At 38.1% G+C, this 15365-nt stretch overlaps 1 protein-coding gene across 3 annotated transcripts in view; it reads left to right on the top strand.

The window, feature by feature from the left end:
• The window catches only part of UNC79 (unc-79 homolog, NALCN channel complex subunit), a 267685-nt gene that overhangs the window by 20731 nt on the left and 231589 nt on the right, over nt 1–15365 (top strand). The window lies entirely within an intron of this gene.

Genomic DNA, 15365 nt, shown 5'->3' with positions numbered 1-15365 from the left:
TCTAATGTAGCATGCCCAAGTATCTCCATATTCTAGTATGTGTTATTTTATCCTCTTTTTTATTATGGAAATAGTTACATAGAATAAAATCCTGTTTTCAGAACAAGAAAGTGTTTTCAAAGCACAGTTCAATGACTTTTGTTAAGCAGATAGAATTGTGTAAGCATCACCTTAAACAGTATATTGAATAGTTCTCTTACCTGAAGAAGAGTCCTTGTGCTCCTTTGCTCTTGATCTCCTTCTACTCCTAACTCCAGGCAGCCATTGATCTGCTTTCCATCAGTATAGTTTACCTTTTCTAGAACTTCATATAAATGGAATCATTCAGTACATAGTCTTTCAATTTGACTACTTTTATGTAGCATATTTTTGAGATTCACTAATGCTGTTGTGTGTGTGTGTGTATTTGCTCTATAGTGTTACACAATATGTATATATTATTTGTGTTGTTTTCAGTTTTTGGCCATTATGAAAAATGCTGCTAAAAGTTCTGCAGACATGTTTTCAAGGGGACATATGGTTTTATTTGTCTAGGGTGAATACCTAGCAATGAAATTGCTTGACCATTTGTATTTAGTGTTAGAAGGTATTGCCATATTGTTTTGCAAAGTGGTTGTAACATCTTGCATTTCCACCAGCAATGTTGGAGATAGTTCCAGCTGCTCCATATTCCATTCTCACCAACACTTGGTATTGACAGTGTTTTTTACTTTAGTCATTCGAGTGTGTGTGCAGTTGTATTTCACTGTAGTTTTAATAAGCATTTCTCCAAGGACTGGCAATGTTAAACATATTTTCATGTGCTTATTGGCATTTGTATATCTTTTGGGAAATGTTTGTTCCAATGTTTTGTCCATTTTTTATTAGCTTTTTTTTGTTGTTGTCTTATTGAGTTATGAATTCTTTATGTATTCTGAATAGCAGGTTTTTGTTTTGAAAAGTTTTGCTTCTGCTCTGTGTTTCACTTTTGAGAAGTGAAACTTTTAAACAATGAAGTCCATTTTATTATTTTTTCTTTTATTATTTGTGTTTTTGGTCTCCCTTTTAAACAATGTTTGCCTAACTCAACAATGTAAATATTTACTTCTAGAAATGTAATAGTTTTATCTCTAACATTTAGGTCAGTGAACATTGTTTTAAAAAATTTATTTGGCTGTGTCAGGTCTTAGTTGTGACATGTGGGATCTTTAGTTTTGGCAAATAAACACTTAGTTGCAACATGCAGGATCTAGTCCCCGAACAGGGCTTGAACCCATGCCCCCTGCATTGGGAGTGAGGAGTCTTAGCTCCTGCATCACCAGGGAAGACCCTCAATGAACATTTTTGAGTCACTTTTTATATATGGTATGAGGAATTCTCCAAGCTAGGCTTCAGCAATACATGAACCATGAACTTCCAGATGTTGAAGATGTTTTAGAAAAGATAGAGGAACCAGAGATCAAATTGCCAACATCTGCTAGAACACCAAAAAAGCAAGAGAGTTTCAGAAAAACATCTATTTCTGCTTCATTGACTATGCCAAAGCCTTTGACTGTGTGGATCACAATAAACTGTGGACAATTCTGAAGGAGATGGGAATACCAGGCCACCTGACCTGCCTCTTGAGAAACCTGTATGCAGGTCAGGAAGCAACAGTTAGAACTGGACATGGAACAGCAGACAGGTTCCAAATAGGAAAAGGAGTACGTCAAGGCTGTATATTGTCACCCTGCTTATTTAACTTATATGCAGAGTACATCATGAGACACGCTGGGCTGGATGAAGCACAAGCTGGAATCAAGATTGCTGGGAGGAATATCAATAACCTCAGATATGCAGATGACATCACCCTTATGGCAGAAAGTGAAGAGGAACTAAAAAGCCTCTTGATGAAAGTGAAAGAGGAGAGTGAAAAAGTTGGCTTAAAGCTCAACATTTAGAAAACTAAGATCATGGCATCCAGTCCCATCACTTCATGGCAAATAGTTGGTGAAACAGTGGGGACAGTGGCTGACTTTATTTTTCTGGGCTCCAAAATCACTGCAGATGGTGATTGTAGCCATGAAATTAAAAGACGCTTACTCCTTGGAAGGAAAGTTATGACCAACCTAGACAGCATATTAAAAAGCAGAGACACCATTTTGCCAACAAAGGTCTGTCTAGCCAAAGCTATGGTTTTTCCAGTGGTCTTGTATGGATGTGAGAGTTGGACTATAAAGAAAGCTGAGCGCTGAAGAATTGATGTTGAAGCTGGAACTCCAATACTTTGGCCACTTGATGCAAAGAGCTGGCTCATTTGAGAAGGCCCCGATGCTGGGAAAGATTGAGGGCAGGAGGAGAAGGGGACGACAGAGGATGAGATAGTTGGATGGTATCACCGACTCAGTGGACATGGGTTTGGGTAGACTCCAGGAGTTGGTGATGGATAGGGAGGTCTGGTGTGCTGCAGTTCATGGGGTCGCAGAGAGTCGGGCATGACTGAGTGACTGAACTGAACTGAAGGCTTCAAGTTCATTATTTCCATATACAATATCCAGTTGTTTCAGCATGTTTCTTACAAAAACTATCTTGTCTCCATTGAATTACTTTGGTACCTTTGTTGAAGATCAATTGACCATATATATGTCTTGCTATCTCTGGACTCTATTCTGTTTATCCATCTGTATGTCTATCTTTATGCCAGTGACATACTGTTTTTATTTTGTAAGTTTATAGTAAGTCTTGAAACCAAGTAGAGTAAGTCTTCCAACTTTGTTCTTATTTTTCAAAATCATTTTAGCTATTTTAGGTTTTTTTAAATATAAATTTTAAGATTAACTTGTCACTTTATTGAAAATAAGCTTATTTGGATTTTGGTCTCTAGATTAATTTGAGCATGATTACTATATTAACAACATAGAGTCTTCGCTGATCCTTGGAATGATATATGTGTATACTTATTTAGATATTGTTTACTTCCCCTTTGTAATAGCTTGTAGTTGTCACGGCATTCATTAAACTTATTCCTAAACTTATTTTCTCATTAATTTTTGTGAATGAAGTTGTTTTTCAAATTTCATTTTCTTATTATTTTGTGTTAGTATAGAGAAATGGGCTTCCCTGGTGGCTCAGACAGTAAAGAAAGAATATGCCTGCAATGCAGGAGACACTGGTTTGATCCCTGGGTTGGGAAGATCCCCTGGAGTAGGAAATGGTTACCCACTCCAGTATTCTTGCCTGGCAAATCCCATGGACAGAGGCCGTCTCATGGGCTATGGTCCGTAGGATCACAAAGAGTCGGACATGACTAAGCGACACTTTCAGTTTAGAGAAATACAATAGATTTTTGTATGTTGACCCCATATTCTGCGCTCTTGCAATGCTCACTTATTAGTTTAGTCTAATTCTTAGGGATTATTTAAAGTTTTTAGCACACCATCATGTCATGTTGTTGGTCTTATGTAGAAAGCCTGAGCCTTTCAAAATATTAAACCAACCCTTCATCCTTTGAAATAAACTACATTTGGTCATAATGTATACCCTTTTAATATTTTGTTGGATTCTATTTTTTTTTTTTTTGCCTGCAGTGCACAGCTTTTGGGATCTCAGTTCCCTCATCAAGGAATAAACCCAGGCCATGACTATGAAAGCGAAAAATCCTAACTGCTAGATCACCAGGAAACTACTTATTTGCTAATATTTTGTTAAGGATTTTTGTGTCTATGCTCATGAGAGATGTTGATCTGCAGTTTTATTTTCTTGTAATATCTTTGTCTGGTTTTTGGATCAGGGTAAAATTGACCTCATAAAATGAGTTAGGAAGTATTCCTTTTTTCTATATTTTCTGAGTTTGTTTAGAGTTGATATTCACTTTTCCTTAAATTTTTGATAAAATTGACCTTTGAAGATTTCTTTTTTTTTTTAAAAAGTTTAATATTTTAAATTGTATTTATCTAATTGATATAGAACTCTTTGAGTTATTTTTTGTTATTGTTATTGCTTTAATTTATTCTTAGTCACTTTTGTTAGTGTCTTTTGAGAATTTGTCCATTTTGACCACTTGCCAAATTTGTTCAGTTGTCCATTTATTGTCATAAATTTGTTTGTAATAATCCCCTATTATCCTTTTTTGTATCTGTATAATCTGTTTCTGTGTCTCTCTTTTATTTCTGATATTGACATTTTATGTCCCTCTGTTTTTTCTGTGATCTGTCTGATAAGAGGTTTATCAGTTTTATTGATCTTCTCAATGACCTAACATTTGATTTTGATTATTTTCTGTTTTCTGTTTTATTGATTTCTGCCACTATCTATACTGTTTCCCTCCTTTGGTTTGCTTTAGATTTATTTGCTCTTCTTTTTCTATCTTCTTAGAGTGAAAGTTTATTGATGTGAGACCTTTCTTGTTTTTGAATATTGGTACAAGGCCATAAATTTCCATGTAAGCCCTATTTTAGCTGCACTCCATAAATTTTGATAGGTTCTATTTTTGATATAGTTCAGTTCAAAATATTCTCTAATTTATCTTGTAAGTTTTTTCACTGACCCAATGTTTCTTTAGAAGTGTGTTATTTAATTTCTGAATATTTGGAAATATTTGGATCATCTTATTTATTGTTTTTGATTTCTAACTTAATTCAACTTTTGTCAGAGAATATATTCTGTATGCGTCAATATTTTGACATGAATTGAGATTTGTTTTGTGGCCCAGAATATGGCCTAGACTTATCAACTTTCCATATGCACTTGAAAAGAACGTATATTCTGCAGTTGTTTGATGATGTGTTCAAATCTTCCATGTCCTTGCTGTTTTTTTTTCTCTTTTTCTGTCAGTTGCTGATAAAAGCATACTGCAATTTCTAACTGACTATGATTATGGAACTCTCTATTTTTCCCTATAAAACTGTCATATTTTACTTCTTGTGTTTTGAAGTTCTGATACTTGGGTCCTACTCAGTTATGATTTTTATGTTTCACTGTTGAATCATCCATTTTAACATGATGAAGTGTTTTTTTTTCTATCCTTGTTAATATAGGATAGATTTGTTTTGGAATCTATTTTATCTAATATTAATGCCATTCCAGCCTGCTTTTGTTAACTGTTTGTGTGGCATTTATTTTCTACCCATTTCCTTTTAATCTTTTGTAATTTCCTATTGACTTCCTAGCAACTATAACGTACAGCTTTAATTTCCACAGTTAGCTTATAGTTAATAATGTACTATTTTATTTAAAATACAGAAATCTTGCAACCTTGTACTCTCATATCTTGATTTTATAGAGATGTTGTATGTTACATACAACACAGGACATTGTTATGACTTTTAAATTTGTATGATTAATAAGGAAATTAAGAGCAAAAAGAAAATATGGTTTTTTATATTTACCAATAGAATTGCTATTTCTGATGCTCTTCATTCCTTCCTGAGGATCCAAGTTTCTATCTGCCATTTTTTATCTTCAGCCCCAAAACTGCAATTGCAGAGCTGCTTATGGCCAAATTTCTTAGATTTCTTCGGTCTGAAAATGCCTTTGTTTTGCTTTTATTTTTGAATAATATTTTTTCTGAATATAGAATTCTGATTTGATAGCTTTTCTTTTTCTTTCAGTACCTTAAATTTATTAGTCCATCTGACCTTCGTGGTTTCAGAGGGGAATTCAGCCATGGGTTGTATTATGCCCATAATATGTATATAATATATTGTTTTTCTTGCTGCTTTCAAGATACACTGTTTATCTTTGATTCCAACAGTTTGATTATCATATGGGCTTCTACTGGCATAGGCTACTAGATTTTATTTTGCTTGATGTTTGCTTATCTCTCTGTGTTTGAATATTTCTGTCTTTTATCAAATTTGGATATCTTTGGCCATTATTTCTTTAAATATTTTTTCTGCTCCATTCTTTCCATTCTCTTTTTCTGATACTCCAATTGTTGTTGTTTAGTCGCTAAACAAGAAGATTTTGCTTCTTGGCAGGAAAGCTATAACAAACCTAGACAGTGTGTTGAAAAGCCGAGACATTACTCTGCTGACAAAGGTCCATATAGTCAGCGCTATAGTCTTCCCAGTGGTCACGTACTGTTGTGAGAGCTGTACTTTAAAGAAGGTGGAGCGCCGAAGAATTGATGCCTTCAAACTGTGGTGCTGGAGAAATACTGAGAGTCCCTTGGACTGCAAGGAGATCAAACCAGTCCATCCTAAAGGAAATCAGTCCTGAATATTCATTGGAAGGACTGATGCTGAAGCTGAAGCTCCAGTATTTTGTTCATCTGATGTGAACAGTTGACTCATTGGAAAAGTCCCTGATGCTGGGAAAGATTGAGGGTAGAAGGAGAAGGGGGTGTTAGAGGATGAGATGGCTGGATAGCATCACTGATGCAGTGGACGTGAACTTGGGCAAGCTTTAAGAGATGGTGAGGGACAGGGAGGCCTGGCGTGCTGCAGTTCATGGGGTTTTAAAGAGTTGGACACAACTGGGCAACTGAACAAGTTGCTGAATTGTGTCTAGCTGTTCTGTGACCCCATGAATTGTAGCCTGCCAGGCTTCTCTGTCCATGGGATTTCCCAGGCAAGTAACTGGAGTCATTTGCCATTTCCTTCTCCAGGGGAATTTTTTTGACCCATGGGTTGAACCTCCGTTACCTTCTATGGCAGGCAGATTTTTTGCCACTGAGCCACTAGGGAAGCCTGATATTCCAATTGTTGTTGTTTAGTTGCTAAGTTGTGACCAACTCTTTGCGACCCCAAGGACTATAGCCTGCCAGGCTCCTCTATCTGTGAGATTTCCCAGGCAAGAATACTGGAGTAGGTTACCACTTCATTCTCCAAGGTATCTTCCCAACCCAGGGATCGAAGCTATGTCTTCTGCATTGCCATGAAGATTCTTTACCACTGAGCTACCAGGGAAGCCCATTCTAGTTACATATCCTTAATTTTACTGTTTGATGTTATATCCAGTGGTCATGTATGGATGTGAGAGTTGGGCTGTGAAGAAAGCTGAGTGCTGAAGAGTTGATGCTTTTTTTCTTTTTTGAATTGATGCTTTTGAACTGTGGTGTTGGAGAAGACTCTTGAGAATCTCTTGGACCACAAGGAGATCCAACCAGTCCATCCTGAAGGAGATCAGTCCTGGGTGTTCAGTGGAAGGACTGATGTTGAAGCTGAAACTCCAATACTTTGCCCACCTCATGCGAACAGTTGACTCATTGGAAAGACCCTGAAGCTGGGAGGGATTAGGGGCAGGAGGAAAAGGGGACGACAGAGGATGAGATGGCTGGATGGCATCACCGACTCAATGGACATGAGTTTGGGTAGACTCTGGGAGTTGGTGATGGACAGGGAGGCCTGGCATGCTGCGATTCATGGGGTTGCAAAGAGTCGGACACGACTGAGCGACTGAACTGAACTGAACTGAACAGGTTTGTAGGCTCAGTTCATTTTGTTTTTCCAGTCTTTTCTTTCCTCTGTTCTTTTCCTTCGATACTTTCTATTGCTCTATTATCAAGTTAACGTACTCTTCTTTCTGTCATGTCCATTTGGCTGTTAAGTCCATCAGGTGAATTTCTTTTTTTATTTTTGGCTGTGCCACATGGCATACGGGATCTTATTTCTTTGACCAGGGATTGAACCCATGCTGCTTGCAGTGGAAGCACAGTCTTAACCACTAGACTGCAGGGAAGTCTCTGAGTGAGTTTTTTATTTCAGAAATTATATTTTTCAGTTCTAAAATTTCTATCTTTTTCTTTTTACTATTTTAATTTTTCTGCTGCGACTTCTTATTTCTCTGATGAGAGCTTCATGAATTGAAAGTATGTTTTTGTTTTACTTCATTAAGGATAGTTATAGTAGCTGCATGTACCTTGTCTCTTTTTCCAACCTCTCTTTCATTTAGTGATCAAACTAGGGTAATTTTCTTTTCCTCTGAGAATGTGTTTTATTTTATTGGTTCTTCATGAAAGTGAAAGTCACTCAGTTGTGTCCGACTCTTTGCAACCCCATGGACTATACAGTCCATGAAATTCTCCAGGCCAGAATACTGGAGTGGGTAGCCTTTCCCTTCTCCAGAGGATCTTCCCAACCCAGGGATTGAAGCCAGGTCTCCTGCATTGCGGGCGGATTCTTTACCAGCTGACCCATGAGGGAAGCCCAAGATTACTGGAGTGGGTAGTCTACCCTTTCTCAAGGGGATCTTCCCGACCCAGGGATTGAACCGGGGTCTCCTGCATTGCAGGTGGATTCTTTACCAACGAAGCTATCAGGGAAGCCCTATGGTTCTTCATATGTTGGTTAATTTTTTATTGTATCCTGGACATCATGAATGTTAAATTGTGAAGACTTTGGATTCTGTTATTTCCCACTGGCAAATAGTTTTTCCTTTGTTTTAGTGAGTCATTTTCTTGGCAGGGTTTGAACTGTAAAACCCTGTTGCTTATGCAGTCACTCCTTACTCTGTTCAGCTCTTTTGCCTTTCACAGGATGACTTTGAGTCTCTTTTGTACTCGTGTGGTTCAGGGTTCAGTCAGGGAGGTAGATTCCCCTACTCTCTTTAACATTCACGGTTTGCCAGCTTTTCTTTTCTGTTTCCCCAGGCCAGAAAGCTTGTGGAGTTTTCTATGTGTTGCTCTCACCACTGTGCACACTTCATGGGCTGCAGTTAGCCCCAGGCCTGTGGAAGTGGAAACTTGCTGGTATAGTGGTCTGTCTTCCATCTTCCTTGGTAGCTGTAATGTCCCCACTGGAGTCCAAATGCTTCTCCTCACTCTTCTGTAGCCTCAGGTGGTTGCTTTCTCATTATGTCCAATTTTCTTAGTTGTTTTCTGTGAGAGGAAGAGGGATTGATGGTAGAGGTTTATTTTATCACAATGCAAAGTCTCTTCATTTCTTTTTAATTTTTAAGAGTTCCCTCTTTCCGTGTTTTATTTGTCTTAAGCATTATCCATTGTATTTATTTACTCCTAGGTTTCTACTGATTTAGTCTTCATTTAAAAAATATTTTCTCTTTTACTTCTAATTCTCTCGAGTTCTTTTACCTGGCTTTTCATAATCTCTCTTTTCTCTCATCACCTAATTTTAGTGTGTTAATAACACAGTTTTGATCATTTTCTTTGTTTAAAAAATTTTTTTTAATTGGAGTATAGTTGATTTACAATGTTGTGTTACTTTCTGCTGTACAACAAATTGAATCAGTTTCACATATGCATACATCAATCATTTTCCTAATTTCTTTTAGCTTGCTTGGAAATATTGGGTTACAGTTTCATCTGCTTAGTGCATGTGCATATGCTTCTTACTCTTTTTCTCTTGTGATAAATTCATATGGAATTTTCTGTTGCTCATTTTTAAAGAAAAATAGTTTTTTATTGATACAGTTTTAAAGACAAGGGTGGTTCGGGATTACTTTAGGTCTCCTCTTCTATTTTTATTTTTTATTTTCTGATCAAAGTGATAAAAAATATACCTGTGTACTTTTTGAGATCTATTTCCTTTGGTTTTCTTTCCCATTTTAATTTGGACTCTTCCTCCTTTGTATCTAATATCCTGACACGGTTCAACTGGGATTCTATTCCCGGCAGTTTCTTCTGAGCACAGAGCTTTGTCTTGAGAGTAGGCTTGGTGTGTTAGTTTTTAGAATTGAGAGTCTGCTCCATCACTCTCAGATCTTATCATCTGAAGAACTCCTTCCTTGCTTTACTTCTATTTTCAGATTGGGACATCACAGTTTTCAGTGAGTGCCTTTGGATGGTTTGGGAGTTTTCCAGACCAGAGGACCATCAGAGGACCGACTGTCTTCCTTGTGTATCTTCCATCATGAATGCTGATACTGTGATGTGTAGCTACCAGATGATTGTCCCTATCCACTCATAATTGGTTTACTGGGCTGCCTTGTCACTAATTTTGTTATAGATTTTTAGATATTGTTAGCCTGTCTTCGGGTTTATCATCCTTGTTGACCTGTCTGTTTTTATGGGAGGGTCTTTGGATGATTTGAAACCTATGCTGTTGCCACTGGCCTCTTTCTGGAATCCTCCTCATTTAGTATATTTAACCTGACTCTTTAAAAAACCCTGTTCTTTGGTATTTAAGATCCATTTCTTGAATAAATGGCTGCTGCCTTTAGAACCAGGCTTGTGACTGCTCACTCACTCTCTACATCCGTGTCAAGGTGAAGTCACAGCAGATAGCAGTCTCTTTAGTCCTTTCTTCTTTTCTTTTTTCTGTTACCATTAAGAGGAGATGACCAAAACAGATACCACAGGAGCATTTCATGCAAAGATGGGCACAATAAAGGACAGAAATGATATGGACCTAACAGAAGCAGAAGATATTAAGAAGAGGTGGCAAGAATACACAGAAGAACTATACAAAAAAGATGTTCATGACCCAGATAATCTCACACACTAGTAAGGTAATCCTCCAAATTCTCCAGGCCAGGCTTCAACAGTACATGAACCGTGAACTTCCAGATGTTCAAGCTGGATTTAGAAAAGGCAGAGGAACCAGAGATCAAATTGCCAACATCTGTTGGATCATCAAAAAGGCAAGAGAGTTCCAGAAAAACATCTATTTCTGCTTCATTGACTATGCCCAAGCCTTTGACTATGTGGATCATAACAAACTGTGGAAAATTCTTCAAGAAATGGGAATACCAGACCTAATCTGCCTCTTGAGAAATCTGTATGCAGGTCAGGAAGCAACAGTTAGAACTGGACATGGAACAACAGACTGGTTCCAAATTGGGAAAGGAGTATGTCAAGGCTGTATATTGTCACCCTGCTTATTTAACTTATATGCAGAGTACATCATGAGAAAGGCCAAGCTGGATGAAGCACAAGCTAGAATCAAGATTGCTGGGAGAAATATCAATAACCTCAGATATGCAGATGACACCACCCTTATGGCAGAAAGCGAAGAAGAAGTAAAGAGCCTCTTGATGAAAGTTAAAGAGGAGAGTGAAAATGTTGGCTTGAAACTCAACATTCAGGAAACTAAAATCATGTCATCTGGTCCCATCACTTCATGGCAAATAGATGGGGAAACAGTGGAAACAGTGACAGACTTAATTTTTTTGGGCTCCAAAATCAGTTCAGATGGTGACTGCAGGCATGAAATTAAAAGATGCTTGCTCCTTGGAAGATAAGTTGTGACCAACCTCGACAGCATATTAAAAAGCAGAGACATTGCTTTGCCCATAAAGGTCCATCTAGTCAAAGCTATGGTTTTTCCAGTAGTCATGTATGAATGTGAGAGTTGAACCATAAAAAAAGGTGAGCACCAAAGAATTTATGCATTTGAACTGTGGTGTTGGAGAAGACTCTTGAGAGACCCTTGGATTGTAAGGAGATCCATCCAGTCCATCCTAGAGGAAATCAGTCCTGAATATTCACTGGAAGGAGTTATGCTGAATCTGAAACTCCAATACTTTGGCCACCTGATGCGAAGAACTGACTCATTTGAAAAGACCCTGATGTTGGGAAATATTGAAGGTGGGAGGAGAAGGGGATGACAGAGGATGAGATGGGTTGCATGGCATCACTGGCTCGATGGACATGAGTTTGAGTAAGCTCTGGGAATTGGTGATGGACAGGAAAGCCTGGCGTGCTGCAGTCCATGAGGTTGCAAAGAGTTGGACACGATTGAGTGATTGAACCAAACTGAACTGAACTGACAAAAATCTGTAAATATGGGGGCCTCCTGATCAATGGCAATATTGAACTTTCCTTATTCCACTAGGCTCAAGCTTGCTGTTCAGTTTTCTGAAATGAAAAAAACTATGTTTATATACACTGTATACATGCTTAGGGGATGAAACTATAAAGAAAAGCAAAGGAATGATTCAGAAAAGTTAAAAAAGTATTTACCTTCATGGTGAGTGAGAGGGATGGAAATAGAGATAGATAGCTATAAGATTCAGGAAATGTTCTTTTAATCTGGGTGGTGGGTACATAAGTGTGCATTTATTGTTATTTTAAAATCTCTATATAAATTTATATATACATCTGTATATATAAATTTATGTCCACTTTTGTAACATCAGGATAAGCTACATAGAATATCTGGAAAACAGTCTGAATTCAATATCCTTCTATCCCCTATTCTTTTGGGGATATCACTGAGCAAGGTCAGGAGTAAGTCCAGAAAAAGAAGTGTTAACCAGAGTTGGGGATTTTGTTGGATGCAGAAATGTGAGCCAGGTACTAGACCTCTGGCAAAAATATGATTGGAGAGGGAGTTACTCTGTATTTTCTGCTTGAGTTCAACATGACCAACCCCTAGCTCTTAGATGTAGGTCAAATAACCCTTCTTTGGTAGCAAAAACAGTGTTTTTAGTTGTTCTAGGAGACTGTGGAAGAGAGTAGGCACTTCACTGGCTCAAGAACAAAGGAGAATCTTGGGCACACTCACACAGGCCTTCTGCCTTGGGTACATAAGGTGAGGGGCTCTTTGTGATGACAGCCTTCAACACTCTGTGTTGGACCACAGTGGTCTGGCCTGGTTGCACTGGATGCCTGATGTATAGTTGGGCCTTTCCAGGAGAAAGGATGCATGGGAAATAAATTTTTTGAAACTGTGAATTGGAAGGACTGAAGCTGAAGCTGAAACTCCAATACTTTGGCTACCTGATGCGAAGAACTGACTCATTGAAAAGACCCTGATGCTGGGAAAGATTGAAGGCAGGAGGAGAAAGTGATGACAGAGGATGGGATGGTTGGATGGCATCACCGACTTGATGGACATGAGTTTGAGCAACTCTGGGAGTTGGTGATGGACAGGGAAGCCTGGCGTGCTGCAGGCCATGGGGCTGCAAAGAGTTGGACACTACTGAGTGACTGAACTAAACTAAACTGAAGCATGTCTTTATTTTTGATTCATAGTCGACCTGAATATTGAATAATTTATTGAGAATAATTTTTTCTCAGAGTTTTAAAGCCGTTGCTTCATTATTGTCTTGATTCAAATGTTCCTTTTGAGAAGTCCAAAATTCCTGATCTTTCCTAGGTGACATAACTTAAAAAAAAATCTCTAGAGGCACGTGGAACTTTGTTTGTCCTCAGTTTCTGACATTTCGTAAAAAGACATGCTTTATTCTACGCTGATTTTTATTCACTTTGATGTATGTTTTTAGTCTGACATTTTCTAAATTTTTTAAAATTAATTTTGTTAATTTTTTAGCCCTTCTGGTTTTGCTGTTGTTTTTTCCCTCAAGTTCCTTTTATTCTCATGTTGGATCTCTGGATTGATCATTTCTCTCTTACTTTGTCTCTGTCTTTTTGCTGAACTTTGGGAAATTTCCTCAACTGCATCTTCTAGCCGTAATATTGAGTATTGATTATTTATTTATGGGATCATGTTTTTGATTTGTAAGAGCTCTTTTCTGTTTTTTTGTTCTCTGTATATTGCTTTTTTAACAGCACCTCAATATTCGTCTGTGGTAGTCTCTCATATTCTGATATTAATAACAGGTTTTTAAAAAAGGTTTCATTCTCCTATGTAGATTCTTTTTCTCTGAGTTGATTTTTCTGTTTCTTCAGTTTGTCTTCCATGCTAGAGGCTTTCTTTTTGATGGCTGGCTATCCTTTGGTATCTATTCATTGATTACAGGTTGGGACTGAGGAGCTGACATGAGCATGTCGGTGGGCCCTTTATTGGGGAAACCCCTTATGTCAATGTCTGACTTTAGTTCTTTCCTCTTTGACTGGTCAGAGTCACAGAAGGAAGGAGTGAGAAAGAGGCTTCTAATCTCCAGCTTGAAGAGTAAGAGTCTAGCTGCTCATTGTGTGTGGGGAGAGGGGGCAGAGGTTACCTTATTCACTCGTCAGTATTCACACTTCATATAAGCACCAGTTCCTCTTGTTTAAGTGAGTTACCCTGGTCTTCAACTGTGTTTGGTTTCTTCCATTTCTGAGACCCTCTGGTGTATGTTCTCCTTAGGCAATAAACTTAAGAAGATCTGCTAAGTTGGTGAGAGGTAAGGAGAGAATTTAGGGATCTAACTGTTTTGTAAACAGCTTTGAACCAATTCCTCTTTTTTTTTTTTTTTCCTTTTCTTTTGGCTGTGTGTGCAGCATGTGGGATCCCAATACCCCAACCGGGTATAAAACCCATGCCCCCTATATTGGGAACTCAGAGTCTTAACCACTGGACCATCAGGGAAACCCCTTAACCCCCACCTTTTAAAGTTCATATTCCTGTACTCCCCCACCCCCTCCACTCCCAGCTCCAGAGCTAACTAGAGCTGACAGTTCCCTGACTTCTGAGAATCCTGAGATGCACATTGCTGTTTCTCAGCTTTCCTCACTGCCGGCCTGGGATTTGATTTTTTCGATCTGCCAAGTCAATGGCTACTTGTCTATTGGTTTTCAAGCTTCCAAGATTATGTTGCGATGTATCGTCTTACCTCTTGTCCCTTTCTTCTTGTGTTAAAACAATTCTTCTACTGTAGTTTGGCAGCATTTCAGATGTGCATGATTTAGATGTTTGTGTTTGCTTTTGTAGTCTTTTTTGTTTGTTTGTTTTGAATGCACCACAAGGCATGCAGGATCTTATTACCTCCACTGGCTAATGAACCTTACCCCAGCACCAGAAATGCAGAGTCTTAACCACTGGACCATCAAGGAAGTCCTTCATTTTTGTAATCTTAACCTAGAAGCTTTCTCCCACTTTTTCATGTCTATTGTCTTTATTTTATTTAAAACATTCTTTATGTTTTAAATATAATCTCTTCTGAGAGGTCTTCTGAAACCACTAGTGGGGCATTCCTTACCCTTTTCTTTTTTCTCTGTTTTAGCTCCCATCTCTATATAGACCTTTAAAGATATTTTTTATACTTTCTGTTCATCTTTCACTCTTTACCATAAGCAACATCAAGGGTTGTAGCTTTCTTTAATTTTTATTTTTTAGCTTTTTCATACACTGTTACATACTCAGTATTTGGCACATAGCTCAGGAAGAGAAGGGGACAACAGAGGATGAGATGGTTGGATGGCATCACCGACTCAGTGGACATGGGTTTGGGTAGACTCCGGCAGTTGGTGATAGACAGGGAAGCCTGGCGTGCTGCGGTTCATGGGGTCACAAAGAGTCCGACACGGCTGAGCGACTGAACTGAACTGAAATATCTGCTGAATGAGTGAAAGGACAAGGTATACGTAGGCATGAATTTTTAAAGTTGATAGCAATGCTCTGTTTTTACGTATGTAGGAAAAGAGCAGGGAAATAAAATAACTCCTACCTCACTGGATTGTTGTGAGGCTTACAAATATTAAGAGGGGAAAGTGCTTAGAACAGTGCCTTGCACATAGAAAATACTACAGAAATGTTGTATTTTTAAGAGTCTTAAAAAAAAGAGTCTCTAAAGAGTTGTCAGTTTATATTTAAATGTTGTTTTATTATGGACTGAATTATTCT

The sequence above is a fragment of the Cervus canadensis genome, chromosome 17 (assembly GCF_019320065.1).
Source record: "Cervus canadensis isolate Bull #8, Minnesota chromosome 17, ASM1932006v1, whole genome shotgun sequence".
NCBI lineage: Eukaryota > Metazoa > Chordata > Mammalia > Artiodactyla > Cervidae > Cervus > Cervus canadensis.
This window is presented reverse-complemented; position numbering and strand designations above follow the sequence as displayed.